Below are 15,257 nucleotides of genomic sequence, written 5' to 3'. Positions count from 1 at the left end.
TCTGAAGCATTTTCTTGCACAAAACCACAACAGAGGTTGTTGTGCCCTAAAAAAAAGACATCATAAGTAATTAAACAAGCTCGAAATGTCTGTCAGAACAAGTGTGTGACTTTATTACAAATGACCAAATCTAAAGAATAAATTGTTTTGGCAATTGCATAAAACTCAAATGTTGCATCATGTAACAGTGGGATGAGAAAGGAGGGGTGACCAAGAGGATGATATATAATGAGAAATGTAAGAAACAAGGAATAGGTTGTCAACACCAGCCTATCAGCTCAGAGGAGGTGTAAAGAGTGACGTCAGAGATAAGAAAGCTGTATGATGTCCCGTGAGTTTAGTGAAGGTTCAGATCATCATCTCTCCTCAGTATTGGAAGATGAGCAGTCTGGAGCTATGCTACCCTCAGCTCCTGAACTGGTCCTGCAGGGGATTAGAGCGTCCTAACTCTGAGGCTGTCCTCCTCTACACGCTGTTCTCCTCCATCGCCGTGATCACTGTTGCTCTCAACCTGCTGGTGATCATCTCCATCTCCCATTTCAGACATCTTCAAACCCCACCCAACCTGCTCCTTCTCGCCCTGGCTATATCAGACCTCGTCGTTGGACTGCTTGTGATGCCTGTTGAAAGTATGCGAATCATCGAATCCTGTTGGTTGCTAGGTGATATCATGTGCAGTCTGTCATTCTTTCTTAGCTTTACTCTCACCTCAGCCTCGGTCGGCATCATAGTGCTCATCTCGATTGATCGAATTGTAGCAATCAATTATCCTCTGCAGTACATCAACAAGATAACTCGCAGAAGAACTGAGATGTCTGTGTGTATGTGTGCTGGGGCTGCTAGTAGTATTATTCATCCCGCTTCCATCACATTAGTATGCATAGAAAGTGACAGGTGCTGTGACAGGTCACACCTCTCCCTACTTATGCTAATGAGCTAAGTCCCGCCTCCCCTTTGTTCGAGGTGTGAGATCTCAAGTAGGTGTGATATCCCAAGTAGGTGTGAGATCCGTCGATAGGAGGGGGGTGATGTGTATTCACAGGTGTGAAAAGCCCCCACTGTTGCGCCTTATGGTGTATAATAAAAAATGTTTCAATCACATTAGTATGCATACAAAGTGACAGATGGGCCCGCCCCCAAGTGTGTGTGTGTGTGTGTGTGTGTGTGTGTGTGTGTGTGTGTGTGTGTGTGTGTGTGTGTGTGTGTGTGTGTGTGTGTGTGTGTGTGTGTGTGTGTGTGTGTGTGTGTGTGTGTGTGTGTGTGTGTGTGTGTGTGTGTGTGTGTGTGTGTGTGTGTGACGGTCTCCCCTAACCCCTGCTGTGGACCGGGGCTACATCAAATCTTATTTTAGCCCCTAAAGAAAAGCCATAAACATAATAATTAAAAATAGTATTGATGTATGTTACCACTTTCCTTCTTCATCAGACAGTTTAGATTCCCGTTAGAAAGGGGCTAACATCTACTCTCGTCTCAAAGCCTCCTTCCTTCTGCGGTGATGCAGGCAAATGCTGCCCCTCTCTACTATACTAAAGTCACCATACAAACTTTATTGTCCTATCTAAATTAGATTAAGGTTTTAATATGATTTGTGTTAATTAGTTTACTAGCTATGAGGAAGTCTCTGTCTATATTGCAAGGATTAGACTGATGGTTGTATTTTTTTTTTTTAGCCATTGACCTGGCTAAGGGTTTATAAGGATATATACAGTTGCAAGAAAAAGTATGTGAACCCTTTGGAATTACCTGGATTTCTGCATAAGTTGGTCATAAAATGTGTTCTGATCTGCACGTTTGAAGTTTGCAAAAGAACACCTGGGCAAAATATTTTGTGGACAGATGAAACCAAAGTTGAGTTGTTTGGAAGGAACACACAACGCTATGTGTGGAGAAAAAAAGGCACAGCACACCAACATCAAAACCTCATCCCAACTGTGAAGCATGGTGGAGGGAGCATCATGGTTTGGGGCTGCTTTGCTGCCTCAGGGCCTGGACAGATTGCCATCATCGACAGAAAAATGAATTCTCAAGTTTATCAAGACATTTTGCTGGAGAACTTAAGGCCATCTGTCCACCAATTGAAGCTCAACAGAAAATGGGTGATGCAACAGGACAACGACCCAAAGCACAGAAGTAAATCAACAACAGAATGGCTTCAACAAAAGAAAATACGCCTTCTGGAGTGGCCCAGTCAGAGTCCTGACCTCAACCCAATTGAGATGCTGTGGCATGACCTCAAGAGAGCGATTCACACCAGACATCCCAAGAATATTGCTGAACTGAAACAGTTTTGTAAAGAGGAATGGTCCAAAATTCCTCCTGACCGTTGTGCAGGTCTGATATGCAACTATAGGAAACGTTTGGTTGAGGTTATTGCTGCCAAAGGAGGGTCAACCAGTTATTAAATCCAAGGGTTCACATACTTTTTCCACCCTGCACTGTGAATGTTTACATGGTGTGTTCAATAAAAACATAAAAACATATAATTGTTTGTGTGGTTTTAGCTTAAGCAGACTGTGTTTGTCTATTGTTGTGACTTAGATGAAGATCAGAACACATTTTATGACCAATTTATGTAGAAATCCAGGTTCCAAAGGGTTCACATACTTTTTCTTGCAACTGTAGTTTCTACAACAAGAGAAAGGTGATGATGAACCACCCTGCCATCTCTCTCTGTTTCTGCTGATGTGTAAAATATGCAAAATAACGTTTTATATACTTACTCTGTTGTTAAAAGGCGATGAAATTTGCAGCGTAAGCCAGCCATCAGTGTTCTAGTTTTAAGGCTTTGCATACCTCAAAGTGTGTCTAAAAGTATCTTGGCAAGAGAAAAAAAAAAGCCAAAATTCGCCTAGGCCGTTAAAAAGAAACCGAATTCCACGTTTTACAAATGAACAGACACAAATGCAGACTTGACTACTTGGCAGTTGATTAAAGCAGATTTGTCCTTTTTCATCTCTCAAAGGTTTGGGTCCTGTTCAACACTGGGTACAGAAATCTATTCAATATACAGTCATTTGTACGTAAAGATTTTTTAAGTTGTAAGCACTTAGAAATATACATTTGATTGCATTTAAAGTGGCTGTAGACAACTTATCATAATGAAGTAGTTGATTGCACAAATTTGTAATGGATGTAGAATAAAGACAACATTAGCATTTAAATTGGCTCCCTATAAGACTCGCTTTCTCTATGAAATTATGTCTGGTTCTGAGTAGTGTTCTCCCTTTCACAATAAAAAGCCCAAACACAATACTTTCTGAATCACTGCAGGAAGTAATGTGCTAAAATGCAAATACAAATAGCTTACAGTAGCTCCCAATTAGTTGAACAATTGGAAAACCGCAAGGACTGTGGAAACACCTAATGGCAAAGGATTCTGGATGCAAATTATGCAAAGAGGAAGAAAAAACATTCTATCTAAAGCTATATAACACAATCTACGTATTGACAGTATGAGTACAACAAAAACAGTATGCATGTTGATGCAAACGACGATGTTCAGTAAACGATCAATCAAAATCGAAGGATCCAATGTATTTTTAAATGGAGAAGAAATAGAACTAGTCTCCCAGTTCAAGTATCTTGAACAGGGAGTGTCATATTGGACTCGCACTTGACTTTTTAAGAAACATATCCAGAAAGTATCCAATACCATTAAATTCAACTTGCAACATTTTAAACAAATTAGACCTTTTTCTTAACTGTCAATGCTGCAAAGTCATACCTCCACTGTATGATCCTATCCCACATTGAATACTGTTTTACAAACTGGTCGTTTGCTTGTGCCACACACCTGAAACCCATAGAACAGCTGTTCAAGAGAGCTATCCAGGTGTTTGACAGAAAGCCACAGTCATACCACCACTGTACCATCCTTGAAAATCACAATTTCTTGAGTTTTTGACAATTTTAAGTCTTTTAAAAGTATGTTTTTTTAAAATAATATTTACATGGGCTGGCCCCCCTCCCCTTGGGGGAATTCATCCACAGAAAACACACTGGACGCAGCACTAGGTAAGAAACCACTCTCAATAGTTTTAAAGGTCAACTTAAAGAATGGTTGAGCAACAAACAGACGTGTAATCACCACTAAATAAATGCACTTTAACACAGGGGTATCTCCTCTTGCTCTTTATGTAGCGCTTTTTATCTTATCTTGCACTTTATATATCATAGCTGCTACATTGTACTGCCATGTGGTAAATGCTTGTATGCTGCTCATGCTCTTTCTGCATATCATGTATTTATTTTTGCTGTATATATAAATGTCATGTTCTTATATGCTGTATGTGACGGGACTACAGATGGAAATTAGCTCAAAGCTAAAATCCGGCTCATTTACACTTGTAGGCATTATTTTTGTTTTAAAGTGTTCATCAATGTGCACTACGGTGGCCCTGAAGAAAATTAAACATTAAAATATGTTATCGATGTCCCCATTCCCAGTTTGTTTTGGGAATAATTGCGATGTTTACTATGTTTTGGTAGCTCTTAACAAAACAGAATTTTTGTAAAAGACTGCGACTCTAAAAGGCAAGTTTGTGATTTTAACACTGTTTCGATGAAACAATACATTATACAATATTAGGAGTTTTTGCCATATTTTTTAACACAATATACTTGTACCTTTTCTTTTGTGGTTGTAGGGCTTCAAGATATTTTGCATGTCATGCATAAACACGATGTCATCTTTTCCTTGAAACTGACGTGCTGCCCGTTTTACAAAACAAGTTCTTTTTCTGCTTCTTCATCCTCTGAAATTTCCTCCCCCGTCCCTCTTCCTTCAGCCAGCACAACAAGAATCAAGGTGGATCTGTGAAATGAAACACCTCTTCCCAAAGCGTGACTTCCCTATTGAGAGCATGCGTCTTCGGCAGTAGGGTCTAAACCAATTGGCCAGATATACTAACATGCAGAACGTACGGTATGTTTGAAGACTAACCATTTATCCAGTTCAAGCTGTCTTTAAGATGTGACATTGCGCTCTGACTATTCCCCGAAAAATCGTGACAAACTATTACTTATTCTTAAATTTGACCTCTTGCTGCTTGGTTGAAAATGATAGATGAAAAATAACTTTTAAAAAAAAGACTCAAACAGTGAGGGACATTATACTGGTGAAAAAACTCTCAATTCTACAGATGACTCCCCCCACTCAACGCAATAAGTCCCTCCCTCCACTCAGCAAAGCATCTAAAACTAAGGACCCCACTAAGACGACAGTTTGAAAACTAGCTATGGATCTGAGAAAAACCAAGTCTCCCCCCGCGAGTTGCAGCCAGGAACAAACTCCTGGACTACCATCATCACCACCATTCTGGACACCCGAATCTTGCAATACTACTGCTGTTTATTTTGCTCCTTGGGCCAAGACGTCTCTGTTTATGGACACAGTGAAATCAGTGCTGGTTGATATTGTGGAGACGGTGATACATCGGTACAGAGAAGAAATATGCAATGGATGCCGAGTCAGTCACCCCGGCCAGAGGCAACACGATTGTCTGAATGACATGCCCGATTACAACGCGTTAATGAAAAGACTCTGGCTCACCGACTTCATTACTGAGAAAGTGTTTTTTACATTTTAAAAACTGTTGTCTTCATTATAGCAAGGGGAGCGTGTCTGATACATGTGTATTACAGTCCTTCACATGCACTGTTGTCTTCATTATAACAAGGGGAGGGTAACAATGAAGATGTATGCTACATGTGTATTGAAACCTGCGTATTATACCCCCACAGAAACACAGAAACATGGAGACACAGAAACACAGAAAACACTGAAACCATTGAAACCTTGAAAAAACACAGAAACACTGAAACACCGACACACAGAAACACAGAACCACAGAAACACAGAAACACCGAAACACCGAGACACAGAACCACAGAACCACAGAACCACCGAAACACCGAGACACAGAACCACAGAGACACAGAAACACAGAAACACAAAAACACAGAAACACAGAAACACAAAAACACTGAAACACAGACACACCGAGACACAGAACCACAGAAACACAAAAACACAGAAACACAGAAACACAAAAACACAGAAAACACAGAAACACAAAAACACAGAAACACAAAAACACAGAAAACACAGAAACACAAAAACACAGAAAACACAGAAACACAGAAACACAAAAACACTGAAACACTGACACACAGAAAACACAGAACCACAGAAACACAGAAGCAGAGAAACACAGAAAACACAGAAACACAAAAACACAAAAACACAGAAACACAAAAACACTGAAACACCGACACACAGAAACACCGAAAACACTGAAAACACAAAAAAACAGGCTTGTGTGCTAGTATGGTTTTTTGAATAAACACATCAGTATTTTAAAAAGTCAATTAGTATCAGCCTCCCATCGACTTTTTAAAATACTGATGTGTTTATTCAAAAAACCATACTAGCAAACAAGCCTGTTTTTTTGTGTTTTCAGTGTTTTCGGTGTTTCTGTGTGTCGGTGTTTCAGTGTTTTTGTGTTTTTGTGTTTTTGTGTTCCTGTGTTTTCTGTGTTTCTGTGCTTCTGTGTTTCTGTGGTTCTGTGTTTTCTGTGTTTTTTGTGTTTCTGTGTGTCAGTGTGTCAGTCTTTTTGTGTTTCTGTGTTTCTGTGTTTTCTGTGTTTTTGTGTTTTTGTGTTTTCTGTGTTTTCTGTGTTTTTGTGTTTTTGTGTTTTTGTGTTTTCTGTGTTTTCTGTGTTTTTGTGTTTCTGTGTTTTCTGTGTTTCTGTGTTTTTGTGTTTCTGTGTTTCTGTGTTTTTCTGTGTTTTTGTGTTTCTGTGTTTCTGTGGTTCTGTGTCTCGGTGTGTCTGTGTTTTTGTGTTTTTGTGTTTCTCTGTTTTCTGTGTTTCTGTGTTTTTGTGTTTCTGTCTTTCTGTGTCTCTGTGGTTATGTGTCTCGGTGTTTCGGTGTTTCTGTGTTTCTGTGGTTCTGTGTCTCGGTGTTTCTGTGTGTCGGTGTTTCGGTGTTTCTGTGTTTCTGTGGTTCTGTGTTTCTGTGGTTCTGTGTCTCGGTGTTTCTGTGTGTCGGTGTTTCAGTGTTTCAGTGTTTTTTCAATGTTTCAGTGGTTTCAGTGTTTTCTGTGTTTCTGTGGTTCTGTGTCTCGGTGTTTCTGTGTGTCGGTGTTTCGGTGTTTCTGTGTTTCTGTGGTTCTGTGTTTCTGTGGTTCTGTGTCTCGGTGTTTCTGTGTGTCGGTGTTTCAGTGTTTCAGTGTTTTTTCAATGTTTCAGTGGTTTCAGTGTTTCCTGTGTTTCTGTGTTTTTGTGTTTCTGTGTTTCTGTGTCTCTGTGGTTATGTGTCTCGGTGTTTCGGTGTTTCTGTGTTTCTGTGGTTCTGTGGTTCTGTGTTTCTGTGGTTCTGTGTCTCGGTGTTTCTGTGTGTCGGTGTTTCAGTGTTTCAGTGTTTTTTCAATGTTTCAGTGGTTTCAGTGTTTTCTGTGTTTCTCTGTTTCCTGTGTTTCCATGTTTCTGTGTTTCTGTGGGGGTATAATACGCACGTTTCAATACACATGTAACATACATCTTCATTGTTACCCTCCCCTTGTTATAATGAAGACAACAGTGCATGTGAAGGACTGTAATACACATGTATCAGACACGCTCCCCTTGCTATAATGAAGACAACAGTTTTTAAAATGTAAAAAAAACTTTTTTTATTTTTATTTTTTTAAAATGTCCTATTTACATTTAAATTTTTTCACACACAAAATCAATAGTTATACTGATTGTAACATCCCCAGGACCGTCTCCAGCTTAGAATTCCCCAGATTACTGGAAATATCATGATGGAGTTTTTTCACTTCAGTCAAAATATTCATGTGTATGCTGTTTTTGACACAAAGATGCATTACATCGACAAACAGAGCATACAATGAGAGCACATGATACACTTTTGATGTTTGTTTCATGTCTTCGATAATATTACAGAATGTTTCGGAAAATGAAGATTCCAGGACCACTTTAAATGTTTCGTTTACAATCGTTTCCCAATGACCAGGAATAGTACTGCCAGAACGAACAATATCCAAAATGTCTTCTAGTTTACAAACTTCAGCCATTCTGTTTACACGGGGATCACTATTCACTCTGTTTTCAATCGTCCTCATCACCACACTTATTAAAAGGGTATTGACTACATTCTGATCAATATATACCGAGCATTTTGCATAGTAGTTCCCCATTTTTATTTTACTTTAAAGAAAAAGTCAATGTATTGAAAAAGAAAAAATCCCTGGCTTCAACCAACCGCAGGTTATTAGTCTTCTTCTTCTCCATCCAACTCGGCATGGATCTTTTCAAGTCTCTCCTTGAGGCGTCTACAAGATTGTGCAGAAAAGCCTCCGAAGCGCCTTGGATCCTCCAATCATCCGTGAACATTTCTTTATCAATAAGAGTCTGGTCGATCTCAGTAATGAAGTCGGTGAGCCAGAGTCTTTTCATTAACGCGTTGTAATCGGGCATGTCATTCAGACAATCGTGTTGCCTCTGGCCGGGGTGACTGACTCGGCATCCGTTGCATATTTCTTCTCTGTACCGTTGTATCACCATCTCCACAATATCAACCAACACTGATTTCACTGTGTCCATAAACAGAGACGTCTTGGCCCAAGGAGCAAAATAAGCAGCAGTAGTATTGCAAGATTCGGGTGTCCAGAATGGTGGTGATGATGGTAGTCCAGGAGTTTGTTCCTGGCTGCAACTCGCGGGGGGAGACTTGGTTTTTCTCAGATCCATAGCTAGTTTTCAAACTGTCGTCTTAGTGGGGTCCTTAGTTTTAGATGCTTTGCTGAGTGGAGGGAGGGACTTATTGCGTTGAGTGGGGGGAGTCATCTGTAGAATTGAGAGCTTTTTCACCAGTATAATGTCCCTCACTGTTTGAGTCTTTTTTTTTTAAAGTTATTTTTCATCTATCATTTTCAACCAAGCAGCAAGAGGTCAAATTTAAGAATAAGTAATAGTTTGTCACGATTTTACGGGGAATAGTCAGAGCGCAATGTCACATCTTAAAGACAGCTTGAACTGGATAAATGGTTAGTCTTCAAACATACTGTACGTTCTGCATGTTAGTATATCTGGCCAATTGGTTTAGACCCTACTGCCGAAGACGCATGCTCTCAATAGGGAAGTCACGCTTTGGGAAGAGGTGTTTCATTTCCCAGATCCACCTTGATTCTTGTTGTGCTGGCTGAAGGAAGAGGGACGGGGGAGGAAAATTCAGAGGATGAAGAAGCAGAAAAAGAACTTGTTTTGTAAAACGGGCAGCACGTCAGTTTCAAGGAAAAGATGACACCGTGTTTATGCATGACATGCAAAATATCTTGAAGCCCTACAACCACAAAAAAAAAAAGGTACAAGTATATTGTGTTAAAAATATGGCAAAAACTCCTAATATTGTATAATGTATTGTTTCATCGAAACAGTGTTAAAATCACAAACTTGCCTTTTAGAGTCGCAGTCTTTTACAAAAATTCTGTTTTGTTAAGAGCTACCAAAACATAGTAAACATGGCAATTATTCCCAAAACAAACTGGGAATGGGGACATCGATAACATATTTTAATGTTTAATTTTCTTCAGGGCCACCGTAGTGCACATTGATGAACACTTTAAAACGAAAATAATGCCTACAAGTGTAAATGAGCCGGATTTTAGCTTTGAGCTAATTTCCATCTGTAGTCCCGTCACATACAGCAAATAAGAACATGACATTTATATATACAGCAAAAATAAATACATGATATGCAGAAAGAGCATGAGCAGCATACAAGCATTTACCACATGGCAGTACAATGTAGCAGCTATGATATATAAAGTGCAAGATAAGATAAAAAGCGCTACATAAAGTGCAAGAGGAGATACCCCTGTGTTAAAGTGCATTTATTTAGTGGTGATTACACGTCTGGTTGTTGCTCAACCATTCTTTAAGTTGACCTTTAAAACTATTGAGAGTGGGACAATCCCGTATCTCAGCTGGGGGGCTATTCCACAAGGAGCTGCCTTTAATGGAGAGGACATTTTGTCCAAAGGTGGTCCGTCTGTGGTGGACCTCACAGTCTCCTCTGGTTTCTGACCTAGTGCTGCGTCCAGTGTGTTTTCTGTGGATGAATTCCCCCAAGGGGAGGGGGGGCAGCCCATGTAAATATTATTTTTAAAAAAAACATACTTTTAAAAGACTTAAAATTGTCAAAAACTCAAGAAATTGGGATTTTCAAGGATGGTACAGTGGTGGTATGACTGTGGCTTTCTGTCAAACACCTGGATAGCTCTCTTGAACAGCTGTTCTATGGGTTTCAGGTGTGTGGCACAAGCAAACGACCAGTTTGTAAAACAGTATTCAATGTGGGATAGGATCATACAGTGGAGGTATGACTTTGCAGCATTGACAGTTAAGAAAAGGTCTAATTTGTTTAAAATGTTGCAAGTTGAATTTAATGGTATTGGATACTTTCTGGATATGTTTCTTAAAAAGTCAAGTGCGAGTCCAATATGACACTCCCTGTTCAAGATACTTGAACTGGGAGACTAGTTCTATTTCTTCTCCATTTAACAATACATTGGATCCTTCGATTTTGATTGATCGTTTACTGAACATCGTCGTTTGCATCAACATGCATACTGTTTTTGTTGTACTCATACTGTCAATACGTAGATTGTGTTATATAGCTTTAGATAGAATGTTTTTTCTTCCTCTTTGCATAATTTGCATCCAGAATCCTTTGCCAGTAGGTGTTTCCACAGTGCTTGCGGTTTTCCAATTGTTCAACTAATTGGGAGCTACTGTAAGCTATTTGTATTTGCATTTTAGCACATTACTTCCTGCAGTGATTCAGAAAGTATTGTGTTTGGGCTTTTTATTGTGAAAGGGAGAACACTACTCAGAACCAGACATAATTTCATAGAGAAAGCGAGTCTTATAGGGAGCCAATTTAAATGCTAGTGTCGTCTTTATTCTACATCCATTACAAATTTGTGCAATCAACTACTTCATTATGATAAGTTGTCTACAGCCACTTTAAATGCAATCAAATGTATATTTCTAAGTGCTTACAACTTAAAAAATCTTTACGTACAAATAACTGTATTTTGAATAGATTTCTGTACCCAGTGTTGAACAGGATCCAAACCTTTGAGAGATGAAAAAGGACAAATCTGCTTTAATCAACTGCCAAGTAGTCAAGTCTGCATTTGTGTCTGTTCATTTGTAAAACGTGGAATTCGGTTTCTTTTTAATGGCCAAGGCGGATTTTTGGCTTTTTTCTCTTGCCAAGATACTTTTAGACACACTTTGAGGTATGCAAAACCTTAAAACTAGAACACTGATGGCTGGCTTACGCTGCAAACTTCATCACCTTTTAACAAGAGAGTAAGTATATAAAACGTTATTTCGTATATTTTACACATCAGCAGAAACAGAGAGAGAGAGAGAGAGAGAGAGAGAGATGGCAGGAAGGGGGGGAGACAGTCTCCCCCCCTTTACAGACACTGTGTTTTAGAGAGAACCCCTCCCCCCCTCTGTCTAGTGATAAGATGGCAGGAAGAGGGGAGGAGGGGAGGAGGGGGCCGCTCGCTCGCTCGCTCGCTCGCAGGCAGGCAGGCAGGCAGGCAGGCAGGCAGGCAGGCAGGCAGGCAGGCAGGCAGGCAGGCAGGCAGGCAGGCAGGCAGGCAGGCAGGCAGGCAGGCAGGCAGGCAGGCAGGCAGGCAGGCAGGCAGGCAGGCAGGCAGGCAGGCACACACACACACACACACACACACACACACACACACACACACACACACACACACACACACATACACACACACACACACTACATTGAGAGTTACTTTTGACTCTAACAGTGTTCCACTGGAGTCATAGCTTTCTGAACTTATTTCTTAGCAGCAATTCGGTTTCTTTTTAACGGCCTAGGCGAATTTTGGCTTTTTTTTTTCTCTTGCTAAGATACTTTTAGACACACTTTGAGGTATGCAAAGCCTTAAAACTAGAACACTGATGGCTGGCTTACGCTGCAAACTTCATCGCCTTTTAACAAGAGAGTAAGTATATAAAACGTTATTTTGTATATTTTACACATCAGCAGAAACAGAGAGAGATGGCAGGGTGGTTCATCATCACCTTTCTCTTGCTGTAGAAACTATATATCCTTATAAACCCTTAGCCAGGTCAATGGCTAAAAAACAAAAATACAACAATCAGTCTAATCCTTGCAATGTAGACAGAGACTTCCTCATAGCTAGTAAACTAATTAACACAAATCATATTAAAACCTTATTCTAATTTAGATAGGACAATAAAGTTTGTATGGTGACTTTAGTATAGTAGAGAGGGGCAGCATTTGCCTGCATCACCGCAGAAGGAAGGAGGCTTTGAGACGAGAGTAGATGTTAGCCCCTTTCTAACGGGAATCTAAACTGTCTGATGAAGAAGGAAAGTGGTAACATACATCAATACTATTTTTAATTATTATGTTTATTGCTTGTCTTTAGGGGCTAAAATAAGATTTGATGTAGCCCCGGTCCACAGCAGGGGTTAGGGGAGACCGTCAGACACACACACACACACACACACACACACACACACACACACACACACACACACACACACACACACACACACACACACACACACACACACACACACACACACACACACACACACACACACACACACACACACACACACACACACACGGGCGGGCCCACCTGTCACTTTTTATGCATACTAATGTGATTGAAACATTTTTTATTATACACCATAAGGCGCAAGTGGGGGCTTTTCACACCTGTGAATATACATCACCCCCCTCCTATCGACGGATCTCACACCTACTTGGGATATCACACCTACTTGAGATCTCACACCTCGAACAAAGGGGAGTCGGGACTTAGCTCATTAGCATAAGTAGGGAGAGGTGGGACCTGTCACAGCACCTGTCACTTTCTATGCATACTAATGTGATGGAAGCGGGATGAATAATACTACTGCTGCTCATTTTCTACAACGAGCTGATTTTAAAAGGACTATTTCAGTCTAAGGGACAGACACTGCAATGGTGAGTGTATAGTGGTGATTAACTATGTCTCTGAAGCTGTGGATATTGTGGTCACATTCATCGGCCCCTGCTCAGTCATTATTGTTCTGTCCACGAGTGTTTACTGTGGTGGTGTCTCAGACTCGTTCCATGAATTCTCATATTACAGCTGGTACAGGTGGTAAAGTAAAGGCAACAAAATCGCAGCGAAAAGCAGCCGGGATTCTGGGTATTGTCATACTTGTGTATTTGTTTACTTTCGGTCCATATTATTATCCTTCTCTAGCAGGAGAGGATGATTTACAAGTTGTGGGTATTGTGACCTGGTTGTTGTATTTTAATTCTTGTTTGAACCCACTCATGTATGTTTTTTTATATCCTTGGTTCAAAAAAGCTATCAAGTTTATTGTGACCCTGAAGATACTTGAGCAGAACTCCTCATGCAAATAGCCTTTAAAGTCACTACACATTTTAAAATGACTTATATAAATGCGCAAGTAAAAATGTTTGGGTCATAGGTGAAAGTAATATGTTAACAACAGGAAAATGCAGCGTGTGACATCCTATTGGATAAGCAATCAGTCTTTTATTAATCAATGATGCCTAAAGTTTGATGTTTTCAGCCTCTTAAATGTGATCATCGTCTGCCTCTCCTAGTCTTATATTTGAGTGAACTGTATAGGCTTGTTTGAGACGCGTTGCGGCTCGCCTCGAAAGTAGACGAGAATAGCCGATCGCAGCCGGGGGAGGTCTCAAAAAGCTCGCCTGAAGTCGGACAGCTCCGAGTCGGCTTCTTCTTCTTCTTCTCTCGGTTTTTTGGCGGATTGCAAACCACTTTAAGGTGCATACCGCCACCTCCGGAGTCGGCTTGACTCGGTTTGCATTTATAAAGAATGCACACATGTGTTTAATCTTTAATGTCAGATATGTACTAAGTAAATACATGTGTTCCTGCTCAAGATTAGATTCAACTTTATTGTTATTGCAAATATTACAGGTAGTGAGACAACGAAATGCAGTGTAGCTTCCAACCAGGAGTGCAACAAGCAGTAAAGTGAAAAGTAATGTACACAATCTACAGGATAAAATATAGAATGAATTGAACGATGAATAAACAGTGAGGGGTATGAATACACTAGATATACACAGCAGCCTGTGAGCAGTATGAACAGTTTGTATGAATATGCTAAGATATATAAAGTATGAAAACGGTAAGCAGTGCAAGTATAGTATAACATATATAGATATTAATTTCATGATGATAAACATTGTGGAACAATGATGAAAAATGTGAATGGAAGTGGCGACGTAAAACTGACACAAAACAACAACAAACTTTTGCCGAGCCAATGGAGAGCTTCATCAGCAGCACGGGGTAAAAACCACCAATGAGCGCTCAGCTCGAGATACCAGCGAGTCGTTTCCAATCAAGCATTTCGCTTCCGCAGCCCGTGGAGAGGAACTGCGGCGCTTCGCCGCGCCTTGCTCTTAAGGCTGCGGGCGTCTTTGTCCCGCGAGATTTCAACGTCTCATGTGAGCGAGACTCCAGAGCAAGTCGGACAAAATGACTAACCATCATGCAACGCACGAGCAAGACGTTGATCGAAATTGCGCAGGTCTGCGCAGGTCTCGCTTGTCTCAAACAAGCCTTATATCTTTGGGTTTTGGTCAAAGGCTTAAAATAGATCACCTTAGGCATGAGAAGAGTGTAATGGTTATTTTCTGATATTTTAAAGACCAAACTATTAGTTGATTAAACCAGAACATAATCAGCTAGTAATTACTTTTTAAAAACATCAGGTCTATTCATACAGCATGTTTAATGACTTTACATGTTTAACTATGTGGACCTAAACTTGATAGGCTCCCATAGGTTTCAATTTTTTTTTTTTTTTGGACATGGTTTATGTATCAGTCCCAACATTGTTACTGCTCAAAGATTGTGTGAAAGATATATCAAGATGGTACTATAATACAGATTTTTAAAAAAAGGTATTCTAGAACATGTTTAGCTTTGAAGAAATACAACATGATTCTAGTTTTTCATTACCTCACATTGTTTCAAATGCTAAGCAAAAGAAAATGTTAAGAAAATGTTGTCTTATTTTGGTTTTGAAAGTATAGGAAACAATCTGTAAGAAAATTAGTATGCATCTCAAAGCAGATATAGTGTGTCCACAACTACCACTATAAGAAATTATATTTGTGCG

The 15,257-nt window shown here is 40.0% G+C and overlaps 1 pseudogene across 1 annotated transcript; it reads left to right on the top strand.

Moving 5' to 3' along the window:
- Nucleotides 1-379: 379 nt before the first annotated feature.
- LOC307018889 (trace amine-associated receptor 13c-like) lies at nt 380-15,185 on the top strand (annotated as a pseudogene). Its single transcript has 2 exons — nt 380-813; nt 13,046-15,185. The product of its transcript is annotated as a trace amine-associated receptor 13c-like (transcript).
- Nucleotides 15,186-15,257: the final 72 nt, after the last annotated feature.

The sequence above is a fragment of the Notothenia rossii genome, assembly GCF_949606895.1.
Source record: "Notothenia rossii genome assembly, chromosome: 1".
NCBI lineage: Eukaryota > Metazoa > Chordata > Actinopteri > Perciformes > Nototheniidae > Notothenia > Notothenia rossii.
The sequence above is the reverse complement of the archived record's forward strand: the minus strand, read 5'-3'. Positions and strand labels throughout refer to the sequence as shown.